The following is a 10,542-nucleotide window of genomic DNA, read 5'->3' as shown; positions in this document are numbered from 1 at the left end:
TCCTCCCTCCAGCCCCCCAGAAAGAGATCCAACATAACTGGACCCCTTTCCCCTCCCTGGATTTGACATTCACTCTTCCAACCTCAGTAGAACCCACAGAAAGAAGAGCTTTCAGTAGCAACATCTTTGAACTCAAAGTTGATGGCATGGTGTTAATTCCACAAGTTTTGTAAAGAAAATATCATGGATTCACAATCTGCTTATCATCTATGTGACCTAAGTCGGTCACTCTGAAATGCAATTTTCTGTAACATCTTTTTATAAATTTTAATTTGTATTTAATTAATTTATTTTATTTTTGGCTGCACTAGGCCTTCGTTGCTTTTGCCTGGGCTTTCTCTAGTTGCAGCGAGCAGGGGCTACTCTCTAGTTGTGGTTGGAGGGCTTCTCATTGTGGTGGCTTCTCTCGTTGCGGAGGACCAGCTCTCGGGCACACCAGCTCAGTAGTAGAGGTGCATGGCCTTAGTTTCTCTGCAGCATGTGGGACCTTCTTGGACCAGGGATCGAACCGGGGTCCCCTGGATAGGCTAGGTGGATTCCTATCCACTGCTCCATCCGAGAAGTCCTGAAGTACAACTTTCTCAAGTGTAGAATGGCTGTCCTGGTAGCTCAGGGGGCAGAGAATCTGCCCGCAATGCAGGAGAGCCCCTTTGATCCCTGAATGGGGAAGATCCCTTGGAAAAGAGAATGGCAACCCACTCCAGTACTCTTGCCTGGAGAATTCCATGGACAGAGGAGCCTGGAAGGCTATACAGCCCCTGGGATCGCAAAGAATCAGACACGACTTAGTGATTAAACAACAGCAAAATGGAAGTAATACTAGCTACCTGAGTTAAAACATGTAGCACAATCTTTGGGACCTGGTGGGCTTCTGGTGAGTGTAAACAGCTGTCTAGAAGCTAACCTCTTGATTTCTGGGCCTGCACTTCTGCCTTGACTTTCCAGTTTCCTTTATTTGAGGGGCAAAATGTGACATTTATTAAGCCTCCCGGAGGCTGGTGGCCTTGCACTGTCCATCAAAAGTTGGCCATCCTGATCTCAGAGTCAGTGAGCTGGTTGCACATACGAGAAAACGTGGGGACGGATAAATAGGAAAGGAAGACCTACTGTGTGACGGAAGCGGGATGGCTGAACAGATCCTTTTGAAGCGACTTCAGAGCGTGGAAAGCGCTGAGAACCTGGAGTCTCCCACGCGGTGAGCGATTTACTCGCTGCTGGGCCCCGGCTTCTTGGCTGCCGGCGCCCTCTAGTGGTCCTCCTGATGCCTTTTTAAATTAGACCAGTTTGGCAGTCTGGCCTACCTCAAGTTCACTCAATTTTTAAAAAGCACATGAAAAAAAATAAATAAATAAAAGCACATGATTTTTAAAATTATTTATTTATTATGGCTGCACTGGGTCTTCATTACTGCACGCAGGCTTTCTCTAGTTGAAGAGATCGGAGCTGCTCTCTACTTGCGGTTCACGGGCTTCTCATTGTGGAGGCTTCTCTAGTTGCAGAGGGCGGCCTCTAGAAAGGGTGGGTTCAGTAGCTGAGACTTCCTGGGCTCTAGAGCACAGGCTCAGTACTTGTGGCCCACGAGCTGAGTTGCTCCGTGGCATGTAGAATCCTCCTGGACTAGGGATCGAACCCGTGTCCCCTGTGTTGGCAGGCAGATTTTTAACCACTGGACCACCAGGAAGGTCCGCAGTCAAGTTTTTACTGAGAGAGTTCTTTGCCAGGGGTGGGGTGAGGGGTATAGTCTAGGCACTAAAGATTTTGCAGAGAACAAAACAAACTCATTGAAAAAAAAATAAAAAATTAAAAAACTTACACTAACTCTTCACTTGCTTAGCAACTTCCATCTGGGTCCCTGAAGGCTGTTATAGGCTCCTCTTTTTATATTGCCAAAGGTGAATTTTTTTGAAACTAGCATGCATAGACTTCCAAATAAGATGAAACCAGAGCAGTGGGTAGTACTGGGGCGAATCTGAAACGAAAAAACTAAAATTGAATTTAGTTCAACTTTAAGTGACTTGCTGCCGTCTCTTAGCACTTCTTTCCTTTATTATAGATTATGATTTTGCTTTCCCCCTGTTTTTTAAGTTTGTTCATGAGTGCACTTACAGAGCTTCCACTAGATCTACGCTACCCAGTACAGTAGCCACCAGTCACCTATGACTATTTAAATTAAATTAATTAAGAAATTTATAAGATTAAAAATGTAGGTCCTTATTTGGACCGCTCACATTTCCAGTGTTTACTCCCCACATGTGACTGGTGGCTATCTCATTGAACAGCACTCATGTGTAATATTTCCGGGGCAGAAGGTTCAACTGGACGACCCTGTAGCTGTGATGGGGATTTGGCTGTAGGAACGCTGAGTTAGTGTGAAGGTACGATCTACCCATTCCTTCTTTCTGGCTTCTTCTTTTCTTTTAAGGATTTCTTTTATTTCTTGGTTTGCTTTTCACCGCGCTGGGTCTTTGTTGCTATGCACAGGCTTTCTCTAGTTGTGGCGAGCGGGCTTCTCACTGCAGTGGCTTCTCTTGTTGCGGAGCGCAGGTTCTCAGGTGTGTGGGCTTCACTGGTTACGGTGCACAGGATTAGTTATCCCACAGCATGCGGGGTCTGAGCTCCTGGACCAGGGGTTGAACCCGTGTCCCCTGCATATTGGCAGGCAGATTCTTAAACCGTGGACCACCAGGGAGGTCCCCTCCTTCTACCTTCTTATCTGCGGTTTGGACAGCGGCCCCTGGCTGGTAGCGGAGGGGTGTGAGCCAGAAGACCTAACTTTCTACTGTTTGCTGAGCCAGTTAGGAGATGTGCCCCTCTTCTCTCTTCTTCTTCTTTTTACATCTAATTTTACTTATTGATTTATTATAAACATTTTTTTCCGCCTCACTGCACAGCTTGTAGGATCTTACTTCTCCGACCAGGGATCGAACCCCAGTGCACAGCAAACCAACAGAGGGAGCTGGGTCCCAGGCTGGTCAACCCTGTGGTTGCTTTTTTCTTGGGAGACTTCAGTTGCCAAAGGTTTGTCTCTCTGCGCCCTTGGTCCTGGGTGGCCAGCTCTGCTCTTGACCTCTGCCCTTTCTGGTTCTAACTGTGGGCTGGAAGGGACTTGGGGAACCTTCTTACCAAGCGCTTGTATACAGGGAAGCCTCTGATCGCCATTAAGAGAGCGAGTGGGCAATGGATGCTGGAGTGTCTGAAAGTTAAAAGTCTCCACTTCTTGAGCCACTACCATTGAGGAAGGTGGACAGAACGTCCTGGTACACAGACTCTTCTCATTTCTGCTGCTAACTTGCTCTGTGACTCTGGGTAAGTCCTTTCTCTGACCCCAAAGAGAAAGAGTCCTTTCTCTTTCTTCCCATATAATGAGGGATGCGGGACTCGATGATTTCCAAGGTCTTCTGCAATTCTAGAGTCTGTAACTTGGCCATTCCCTTTGTGACTCCAGCACACAAACAAGTTATTATCAAGATAAAACAGATTTTCCCCTCCCCAAAGAGAAATCTCCTGGCTCAAATGGTTTCACTCCAAACACCTGAGGAAGACTAAACACCGATTTTACACAAATTCTTCCAGAAAATAAAGGAGGAGGGGACACTTCCCAACTTATTTTTAGGCCAGGATTATTTTGATATCAAAACCAGATACAGACAGTACTAAAAAAAGTGAATGTGAACCAATATCTTTCATGAACTTAGACCAATAACTCTCTAAATCCTCAATAAAATATTAGCAAATTGAATTCATTGTTCTAACATAATTATAAATATGAGAAGAATTATATACAGGGACCACATAGGATTTATTCCAGATATGTAACCTGATTCATCATTCAAAATTCTGTGAATATCAAGTGGTTAATAAAGTTGAGTTTAAAAAAGTCCATTATAGCAACAAGTTAAATATAATCATCAAGCTATAGAGTTGTGTCAGACTCTTTGCAAGCCCATGGACTGCAGCACGCCGGGCATCCCTGTCCATCATCACTCCTGGAGCTTGCTTAAACTCATGTCCATTGATGAGTTGGACAGTGATGCCATCCAACCATCTCATCCTCTGTCGTCCCCTTCTCTTCCAGCCTTCAATCTTTCCCAGCATCAGGATCTTTTCTAATGAGTCAGTTCTTCACATCAGGTGGCCAAAGTATTGAAGTTTCAGCTTCAGCATCAGTCCTTCCAATGAATATTCAGGACTGATTTCCTTTGGGATTGACTGGTTGACTCTCCTTGCAGTCTAAGGGACTCTCAAGAGTCTTCTCCAACACCACAGTTCAAAAGCATCAACTCTTTGGCACTCTGCTTTCTTTATAGTCCAACTCTCACATCCATACATGACTACTGGAAAAACCATAGCTTTGACTAGTTGGACCTTTGTTGGCAAAGTAATGTCTCTGCTTTTTATTTTTTTTTTTTTACTTATATCTTTTATTTTAGATAAATTGTAAGGTACAGTTTGGGCGAGGCAGTAAAGGAAAGACGACCTCAACAGAAGTAGGCTACCTTTATTCAGGCAAGGAGGGCCGACAGTCAGCCTAACGACCAGGCTGAGCGCCATGTCTCTGTTTTTTAAAATGCTGTCTAGGTTGGTCATAACTTTTCTTCCAAGGAGAAGTGCCTTTTAATTTCATGTTTACAGTCACCATCTGCAGTGATTTTGGAGCCCAAGAAAATAAAGTCTGTCACTGTTTCCATTGTTTCTCTATCTATTTGCCATGAAGTGATGGGACTGGATGCCATGATCTTAGTTTTCTGAATGTTGAGTTTTAAACCAGCTTTTTCACTCTCCTCTTTCACTTTCATCATGAGGCTCTTTAGTTCGTCTTCACTTTCTGCCATAAGGGTGGTGTCATCTGTGTATCTGAGGTTATTGATATTTCTCCTGGCAGTCTTGATTCTAGCTTGTGCTTCCTCCAGCCCAGCGTTTCTCATGATGTACTCTGCATATAAGTTAAATAAGCAGGGTGACAATATACAGCCTTGACATACTCCTTTCCCAATTTGGAACCAGTCTATTGTTCCATGTCCAGTTCTAACTGTTGCTTCTTGACCTGCATACATATTTCTCAGGAGGCAGATAAGGTGGTCTGGTGGTCTGATAAGACCACCATTCTCTTTAAGACTTTTCCACAGTTTGTTGTGATCCACACAGTCAAAGGTTTTGGCGTAGTCAATAAAGCAGAAATAGATATTTTTCTGGAACTCTCTTGCTTTTTCTATGATCCAGCGGATGTTGGCAATTTGATCTCTGGTTCCTCTGCCTTTTCTAAAACCAGCTTGAACATCTGGAAGTTCTTGGTTCACGGTACTGTTGAAGCCTCACTTGGAGAATTTTGAGAAATACTTTGCGAACGTGTGAGATGAGTGCAGTTGTGCATCGTTTGAGCATTCTTTGGCTTTGCCTTTCTTTGGGATTGGAATGAAAACTGACCTTTTCCATTCCTGGGGCCACTGCTAAGTTTCCCAAATTTGCTGGCATATTGAGTGCAACACTTTCATAGCATCATCTTTCAGGATTTGAAATAGCTCGACTGGAATTCCATTGCCTCCTCTAGCTTTGTTCATAGTGATGCTTCCTAAGGCCCACTTGACTTCACATTCCAGGATGTCTGGCTCTAGGTGAGTGATCACACCATCGTGGTTATCTGGGTTGTGAAGATCTTTTTTGTACAGTTCTTCTGTGTATTCTTGCCACCTCTTCTTACTATCTTCTGATTCTGTTAGGTCCATACCATTTCTGTCCTTTATTGAGCCCATCTGTGCATGTGCCCTCGGTATCTCTAATTTTCTAGAAGAGATCTCTAGTCTTTCCCATTCTCTTGTTTTCCTCTATTTCTTTGCATTGATAGCTGAGGAAGACTTTCCTATCTGTCCTTGCTGTTCTTTGGAACTCTGCATTCAAATGGGTATCTCTTTCCTTTTCTCCTTTGCCTCTCACTTCTCTTCTTTTCTCAGATGTTTGTAAGGCCTCCTCAGACAGCCATTTGCCTTTTTGCATTTCTTTTTCTTGGGGATGGTCTTGATCCCTGCCTTCTGTACAATGTCACAAACCTCCATCCATAGTTCTTCAGGCACTCTGTCTATGAGATCTAATCCCTTGAATCTATTTCTCACTTCCACTGTATAATCGTAAGGGATTTGATTTAGATCACACCTGGATGGATGTGGATCTGGATGGAATTCTCCAGGCCAGAGTACTGGAGTGGGTAGCCTTCCCCTTCTCCAGGGGATCGTCCCAACCCTGAGACTGAACCCAAGTCTCCTGCATTGCAGGTGGATTCCTTACCAGCTGAGCCACAGGGGAAGTCCTTCATGAAGATAATCATGATAATATCAACTAATACAGAAAGAGCATTTGACAAAATCCAACACGCATTCATGATTTAAGACCCTCAGCAAGCTAGGAAGAAAGGGGAACTAACCTCAGTTTGATAAAGAACATCTGCAAAGAGTGTATTGCTAACTTCATAGTTGACGGTGAAAGACAGAATGCTTTCTCGCTAAGTCTGGGAACAAGGCAGGAATATCTGCTCTCACTGTATGCATGCTCGTTCAGTCGAGTCCGACTCTTTTTGATCCTTTGGACTGTAACCTGCCAGGCTTCTCTGTGCATGGAATTTTTTTTTTCAAGCAAGAATATTGGAGTGGGTTACCGTTTCCTCTTCCACGGAATTTTCCCGACCCAGGGATCAAATTTGAGTCTCCTGGGTCTCCTGCATTGCAGGCAGACTCTTTTCACACTGAGTCATTGAGGAAGACTTGCTTTCACTGCTCTTGTTTATACATTGCTGGAAGTTGTAGTCACTGCAGTAAAGCAAGAACAAGAAGTAAAAAGGCATAGTGAGTGGAAAGGAAGAAGTAAAACTGTCCTTATTTGCAAATGTTACAATTGTTTATAAAAAAAATCCCAAAGACTCTACAGAAGAGCTCCTGTAACTGCTATGTAAGTCCTGCAAGGTCACAGGATACAAGATCGAAGCATAAAACAACCACATTTCTATATAGCAACAGCAAACAGGCAGAAACTGTCTAATTTTTCCAAAGAAAATGAGATACCTAGTTACATATTTAACAAAATATGCATAGGATCTGTATGCTGAAAATTACTAACACTGATAAAGTCAATCAAAGATGTAAATAAATGGAGACATTTACTGCAGTCATGGACTGGCAGACACAGCATAGTAAACATGCCAATTCTTCTCCAATTTGTAGGTTTAATGTAATTCCTATCAAAATCCCAACAAGATATTCTGTAGACATAGATTAGCATATTCCAACATTTACATGAAGAAGCACAAGCCCTGGAATGATGAAAGAAATCTCAAAAAAGAAAAGAATAATCTGTGAGGAGTTACTCTACTCTGCATAAGATACTGTATGAGACCAGGATGAAATAAAGGGAGGATCAAACCCTGGCCAAACCTGGATCAAACCTTTCCTGAAAGTAGAGTTAGACCTCCTCCAAACAGTCTTCCTGGGTTAACTCCTATAGTTCACTGGCCCCTGCGTATATATCCTACTTGAACTGTATCAAATTATTTCCCCTTCATTAATATAAGAGTTGATGAGCATTCCCATTTCTGAGCTGTGTATTCTATAATCTGCAATACACAGGGCTTGGTGAGGGCATTATTATGGTTTCTACCTTTTTGTTCTCACCAGGCCCAGGAAGATGTTCTGAACCTAGCGGACATTCAGTTGTTTTGCAGACAGAACAGACTGAGATGAATATTCTCATCCTACTTGTCTCAGGGCCTCCTGGCCCCTACTCAGCATCTTGTCCCCAGGGTGCACCAGGAATCCAAAATCGCAGCTCATGATCGCAGAGGCTTCATCACCTCCCAGCACCCACTGCTGAGCCCATTACCCAGAGCTGGGCAGGAAGCACCTGAGGTCTCCTGAAAACTGATGATGTCAGGAGAGTCTTCCTCCGGCCTCCGCCAGGCTCTGCTTTGAAACCCTTGGGGCCACCAGGCTGTCCCTTCTGTTGGCAGTTCCTCTTCTGGGACTAGTGGCTCGTGGAGGGTGGAGGGCTTGAGTCGGGGCCAAGGGAAATGGAAACAGTGCAGTGAAAAGCAGGAGCCTGTGACTCTTTGGTTTCCAGGCTGGAAGCACTTGGAAGAGGGAGAATCTCTACTTTTTTTTTTCTGGCCGAGCTGGGTCTTCATTGTTTGTCGTTGCAGTGCTCGGGATTCTCATTGCGGTGGCTTCTCTTGTGGCTCGTGGGCTCTAGAGCACAGACTCAGTCGTTGTGGTGTAGGGGCTTCGTTGCTCCAAGGTATGCGCAATCTTCCTAGATTGACGATGGAACCCATGTCCCCTGCATTGGCAGGCAGATTCTTTTTTTTTTTCCATTTATTTTTATTAGTTGGAGGCTAATTACTTTACAATATTGTAGTGGTTTTTGCCATACATTGACATGAATCAGCCATGGAGGCAGGCAGATTCTTAATCACTGGATCACCAGGGGAGTCCAGCATTTCATTTTTACATTGAGCAGGTGGCGGAGGGCCTGGCAGGATAACTTTGGAGGGACTGCCCTTCCTGCAGCCTAGAAAGAGGATTCCAGATGCTAGAGGGCTTCCTTGTGGGCTCAGATGGTAAAGAATCTGCCTGCAATGCAGGAGACCAGGGTTTGATCCCTGGATTGGAAAGACCCCCTGGAGAAGAGAATGGCAACCCACTCCAGTATTCTTGCCTGGAGATTCCATGGACAGAGGAGAATGGAGTGCTATAATCCATGGGGTCACAAAGAGTCGGACACAGACTGAGCGACTTTAAGAGAGAGAGATGCTAGAAGTGGCTGAAAAGACACCCTGCTCCGGCCCCGTGTTTCCCTGGTGACCACAGATGGCATCTGTGTGCACTTCCTGTTGCCTGCAAGCCCAGGAATTCCTCACTCCTATCGGGGCATCCTGGAATGACTTGCTGGCTTCTGCCTTTGGTCTTAAATGGTATCACGGCACTGAAATCACTTTCTCATCTGTGTCGGGGGGAGAGGGGCGGGTGGGGAGATGTGGGTCCAGGCATGTGAGTGGAGAGTAAGCCAAACCAAGCAAAGAAGCTCAAGCAAGAAATGGGTCCTAAGTGATGCATAATGGGTCAGGCAAGACCTGGGTGGCCGTGCTTGTACCCAGAGCTCAGCACACAGTAGGGGCTGAGCGGCTGCCTTGATCAGGATTCTTCCCTCTGCGTGTGTTTTCCATGGCTCTTGGCCCCTTGCGGCCCTCCTAGGCCCCTGGGCTGTGCTTCTGGTCCCTTTCACACTCCCTACAAGTTGGGCATCTTAGCCGGAGGCCCCCAGAGAAGGCTTCCCATCCATGTCTGGGCAGTTGCTGGCATTGCAGATGGCTGCCTTCCACCTTCCCACTCGCCAGCTTTCTCACAGCACGCACACAGGCCTCCAGAGGAGGACTGGCCAGATCACATCTAGATCCTGTGCTCCCTTGCTGCCCTCAGGCCCCCTCCTTCACCTCTGGGAACCGACAGGGAACCGAGACGGGGGCGGTCCCTGGGGATGACCTCCCCAGCAGGGCAGAGCTTGGACACCATCATCTGCCGGCGTGAAATTGGGGAAGTGGTGGGGACAGGCTGCGGAGCTGTCGGGGGGAACTTTCTGCCTCTCGCTCTCTTTTTACAAAATGTGCTTATGACCCTGGGGCACAGCGGGGAAGGGCACAGACGGGAAAGAGGGGATTTGGAAGCAAGCAAGAAAACAGAACGGTCCATTGGACTTGCATTCCTGAGGCTGGACTCACGCTAGTCTGCTATGACAGACGGGAGGCAAAGCTGCCTGCCTCGAAGACTCCAAATAGATGGTTCAGATGTGGGCCTCTAGGAGTCCTGGTTCCAGCAGAGAGGATTCATACATAACAATTTTTTTTTTCTTTTTTACTTAAGAATAAGCTTTTTGATGTCCTGGACCGTACGCCCCTTGAAGGGTAGAAAGCACGCTTCTTTTTTTCTCTTTTTCCAGAAAGCACGTCTTAACTCTCTTTTAGTTTCCTAAGCACATATCAAAGTGTCTGGCATACAGAAAATATTAAAAACCCAATGAACTGGAAATTGCCCTGAGCTTTCTATGGTGTGTAAGCCTCCCCGCTTAGTTTACAAGGAAGGTGAGTGTGGGGTGCAGTAAACAGAAGTCATCTTTAGAAGTGAGAGAGAGTGAAACAAACTCTTGGAGCCAGTCCCCAAGGATGGGGGAGAGGAGCTGGGTGGGTGTGCCTTCCATCAAAGGCATAAAACTGGCAGGAAGTTGGTATTTCCACCTGCGGTGTAGGGCCCTGCCCCCTTCACTGTTTCTCCTGGAATCCCACCTTCTATCTCCCCAGCCCAGAGGAGCCGGGCGGCTCTCCTGTACCACCGACATCATGGCCGTTCCCACATAAAGCTGCTGAGCTGGAATTAACAAACACCTTTTCCTTTTAAGCTCATTTTTAACAACACAGTGACTGGGGTTTTTTTACTTTTTGTTTTGTTTCAAACACACACAAAAGTAAAGAGAAGAGTGTTTCCCCTCCCGTGCTCCCATCACCCAGCTTCT

Source organism: Muntiacus reevesi, chromosome 10 (genome assembly GCF_963930625.1).
Source record: "Muntiacus reevesi chromosome 10, mMunRee1.1, whole genome shotgun sequence".
In the NCBI taxonomy this organism is placed as follows: domain Eukaryota; kingdom Metazoa; phylum Chordata; class Mammalia; order Artiodactyla; family Cervidae; genus Muntiacus; species Muntiacus reevesi.
The sequence above is the reverse complement of the archived record's forward strand: the minus strand, read 5'-3'. Positions refer to the sequence as shown.